Genomic DNA, 5,042 nt, shown 5'->3' with positions numbered 1-5,042 from the left:
TCTTCTAGACGTTCGAACATTCAAGGACACCTCACAGCCCCATGTGGACAATCTAACGAAGAGCGTAGCATGAAGGAGATACTAGAAACTCCAGTAGACAAGACAGAGCATGGCTTCGTACTGGAACAAGTAGAGGAAGCTGTTATTATTAAAGAAGAAGAGTTGGTTGAAGAGTTAGGAGACGCTGAACCTCCATGGAAATCCAAAGTTGTGGAGTATTCTGTCAAGGATGTTACAATTGATGCTAAGGAGGATTGTGTGCAATCCCCAGAGCAAGTCTTTCATGAAGAACTAGACAGAATAACCCAAGAAACAGATTTCCTTGATGATGATAGTCACAAGTCAAGTTCTCCTAGTAATGAGCTTGCATCCTCAAGTGAATTCTCTGAGATCGAAGAATCTTCCCCAAGTGAATACGAAGATGATACGGAGGTAAATTTCTCTCAACCTCCAGTCTATGACTTAAGTGATGAGGAAGACATAGATGGCTTTGATCAGGACATGGATATGTTTGAAGAATCTTGCAAAGAAGTGGAGAATTTTACAGAAGAGCACAAGGGAGTATTACTCACAGAACCACTGGAACCACCTATCCCAAGGTCATTACCACCCAATACAAGCTTTAAGTGGGTACAATCCTTAACCTTTAGCTGTATTTTTCCACTTGAATATGGTTTGCTTGAAACAGATGGCCAGCTTAGAGCTCTCTGCAGCTTTAAGGGTAAAAGGGAAATGGCTCGTACTCAGAGCTGGTGCACAAGGTTCAATAAGGTTCCACGCTTCAACTTGAAGTGCACGGATTGGCATCATGATCAATCGGATGGATCTCGAAAAACGCTTGGTTATCCTGGTGAGAATCTAATCTCTAAACTGCCCAGATGGAAAAGTATAGATCAAGATGAAGGCGGATTCAAAAGCAAAGTTTGGGATCCTGAAATCTGTGCTGACATTCATCACCCCGGGAGCCTGACAATCTGTTTGAAGCTGCTCAGAAGCTTCACATGCCTAGTTTGGGACCCCGGAGGCTATTGGCATTCCAAGCATTGGTGGAGATTTTTGGATGAATTTAAGCATAAGCCGCCATAACAGAAGCTCATCCAATGTCCAACTTAAGGACTTTAACTAAAAATGCTAGGTGGGAGACAACCCACCATGGTATGATCGTTCCTTTTTCAATATTTTTTATTTAGTTTTATTTATTTTCAAGTTTTATTTTATTTTATTGTATTGAACCTGGAGTTCTGCATCGCATTCATATTTGCATTCTGCATACTGCATAAAAAAAAGGGGTGCGCGATGCGACCGCATCACTCATGCGATCGCGTCACATTGCGAAAAATACTTCCCACGCGACCGCGTCATTCACGCGGCCGCGTGACCTGGAGATCAGCGTAAACATCCAACGTCCAGAAAGTTAGGCTGGAATCGTGCGGCCATTGTGCGTTTCGCACAATTGACCCACGCGATCGCGTCACTCACGCGATCGCGTCACTTGCACAATACGAATCCCACGCGACCGCGTGAGCGACGCGATCGCGTCGCATAGGATTACACAACACCCCAAAAGGAGACAGAGAGTTGCGCTGAAACGACGCTGGATTCGTGCGTTTAGCACAAATTCCAACGACGCGATCGTATGCCCCAGGCGATCACGTCATTTACTCTTTTTTCCCTCCACGCGATCGCTTGCCGCATGCGATCGCGTCAAACACCATTTCAGCCCAACCACGCGACCGCGTGCCCCACGCGATCGTGTGGATTCAAATTATAACACCCCCAGTCACGCGAACCCTATCAGTCGCGCTCCCCCCCCCCCCCCAAACCCCTCCACTTCCTCTCTTCTTCTCCAACCCCCAACCACCACCCAGCCACCATCTCCGCCACTGCCTCTCCGCGACCACCACCCCCGCCGCCGTCACCACTGCCCGCCGCTACCCACCCTTTTTCCCCCCTTCCTTCCCCTATTACCCCCTACCCCATTACATCACCCTTTCCCTCCCTTCCTCCAACCAACACCCACCGCCGCCGCGCCAGCCTCTTCCGCCGCGCCGGATGCCACCACCGTCATCCCCAGCCACCTCTCGGCCCCACTCTCTCTCTTACGCCTACCAGGTTCTGACGAATGTCACCCTCCTATCCTTCGTAGTTATTCATATTTTTTCTGTTTATGTTCGTCATTAGGCTAGTTAGATATGCATGTTGTAGTGGATTTTAGGTTGTTAGGTAGCCTAGGATGTGGTTAGTGGATTTAGGTCTGTTTAATTGTGCTGTTCATGTTTCTCATTTTATTCTGCTGTTACTGTGATGATTGTAATGTTCATATGCTGTACTTCCTTGTTTCTTGCTGCTCTGTACACTGCATTTTCATGTTTATATTCATTATATGTAATTGCAGCTTTAATTTTGATTCATATGAACTATTTGATTGCTGTTTATTTTCCGGGACAATCCAATTTTAGCCGGAATGCTGCCCAAATTTCTGTAACATGTTTTCATTCATGTTTTGGTTTTCGCATTTTGAACTCTGCTTTCCTCTGCTTTAACCAAACCAATTCATAACTGCCAGGGCATGCTTTCTTATCCTTTTTGATTTCCTGATTCATAAATTGCATTTTCGATGTTTGATTCCATTTTTTGCCATTTCTATATCTATCTGAATCATCATCAACCTGTTTTCCATGTTTGGTTATGAGTTACCTGTAGCCTTTAATTGTGAATGCTTGTTACTTAGAAACTTATCATTATGCCACTTACTTTAACCCACTTTTCACTAACTCACTAATGTTAACTTCTTAAACTCTTTTTCAATTCTAACCAACCTAACCTTTCAAAACTTCTCTTCTGATTTTCTTTCACTTTCTTTTAACATACTAACCATGGCATGATGTTAATTTTTCTATTTAACATGAATTCAATTACATTTTGGATTGTGATTTCTTCTTTTCGAACTTTTAACTCCTATTCAATCCTTAATGCACATTTACTTAGTTCATATTCATTACTCTCCTGCTCCTTTGCCACTATGTGCTTCTTTTGTTAATTGCCTCCTTGTTTTCCTATTTTTATTATATTCTTGAATTCTGTTTTTCAAGATGTCAGACTCCCACAGAAAAGGGAAAGGAAAGGCAACAACTGGCAAACGGAAAAGAGGAGAAGCCTCTACGTCTATCATAGATCTCATGCATGATGCCTCCTTACGGGAGAAAAACTTTACCCCGCAGGAGAAGGCCGACCAGCTTATCCCTGCCACTGATCCAGCAAAGTTTGCAAACCGATACTGTGAGCTGAGGTATCCAGTGTTTGCAGCCTCCAGGAACCTATACCTGGAGAGAACTCTGAAGATCCCAGAAGAACTCCAGCAATACACCTCTGAGCAAATCAAACAAAGAGGCTGGTTCTTCCTGGAAAGACCCCTGACTGAGGTCAATGCATCTTGGGTTAGGAAATTCTACTGCAATTACTTCAAAACCTCCCTAGATGCAGTGAACCTCAGAGGGAAGCAGATTCTGGTTACTGAAGAGGCAATTGAAGATGTTTTAAAGCTTCTGCCTAAAACTGATCAGCTAGATGGTTATCAGAAAGCTGAGGAGGATATGCGCTTCATGCGATTTGATTGGGATGCAGTCGAGGCCCGGATAGCCCTTGACCCGACCGTTCCTTGGATTATGGGTCAGCACACCACCATGCCAAAGGGAATCAAGTGGATTTACCTGAATGATGAGGCTCAGCTATGGCATCAGATACTTAGCAACTTCATTATGCCGAGTACTCACGAGACTGAGATACCAGCCGCTATGATCACCCTCCTATGGTGTGTGATGGAGGGTAAGGACCTGTACCTGCCACGCTTTATCCGGTACTATATGGCCAGGGTCCACGTCCGAGGCACTCTTCCGTTTCCTTATTTGATTACGCAGCTAGGACGTCGAGCTGACGTGCCTTGGGAGGATGCTGATGAGAAGCCACCTGCTGCAGAATGCAAGAAGATTATCCCACACAGCAGGAATTTTCTGGCTTTGGGCTACAGACCTCCATTCCTCACTGCCACTTCTGACACAGCCACACCATCTGCCGGCCCCTCTTCTTCCACAACTACCCCTGCCACCACCACTGCACCTCCATCTGCCCCAGAGCCCATCTATCATTTAGTGCACCACCTGTTTCGATGGCTTGGAGCGTCGCAACAAGCGACGCTATGAGCACCTAAGCTGATGATATGCTCTGGCGACATCCCCTCCGAGCCTGACACACCATCCGAGGCATCTGAGGAGAAGGCGGATGCTCACGAGGCAGAGACCCATCCCCAGAGCGAGGCAGAGCAGGTAGGCACCCAGCAGGCAGCATCACATCAGGAGGCTCCGCCTCAGATTCAGGCTGTAGACCCCGAGATCCCTATCCAGTCAGCACCTCCTCTGCAGCAGGCTGATCCTCAGACCACCACCACAGAGACCCCAGCTACCTGTCCTTCCAGTGATGACACCCCTTCACACCCTGCTTGAGTGAGCATCGGGGACGATGCTACATTTTAAGTGTGGGGAGGTCGCAATCTCTGGCGTTCTTTTTTTGGTGAACCACTACATACTTTTTTTATTTATTTTGCTACTTTTCTGTATTTTTCTCTTTATTTTTATTTTTATTTTCTCAGTACTTATATATATTACTATTTTTATGTATTTATTCTATATTGCACTTTAGTTCATATTGTAGCCATTTAGTTTTAGTAGCAATTCTAACTTATTAGTTATAGAAATTGTGGATTAATTAGTATAGTTTACCCTTTTTAGCATAAGATAGCTTAGTTTAAATTGAAAAATATAAAAAGGAAGTAAACTAGGAACTTGAACATAATAGAAACAATCCACACAACTTGTATATATAGCATTACATGTTTGTTAGTTAACAATATTTCATCAAGGAGAAACACTAGAACTTTAAAGCCATTCAATATAAGTTTTACATTGAGAATAATGGGAATTTTTAACTAAACCTGCATGACATACATAAGTGATAAATGATTTTTGAGCTAGAGAACACACAGCCTG

This window comes from Arachis ipaensis, chromosome B9 (assembly GCF_059453495.1).
Source record: "Arachis ipaensis isolate K30076 ecotype BB chromosome B9, ASM5945349v1, whole genome shotgun sequence".
Taxonomy (NCBI): domain Eukaryota; kingdom Viridiplantae; phylum Streptophyta; class Magnoliopsida; order Fabales; family Fabaceae; genus Arachis; species Arachis ipaensis.
The sequence above is the reverse complement of the archived record's forward strand: the minus strand, read 5'-3'. Positions refer to the sequence as shown.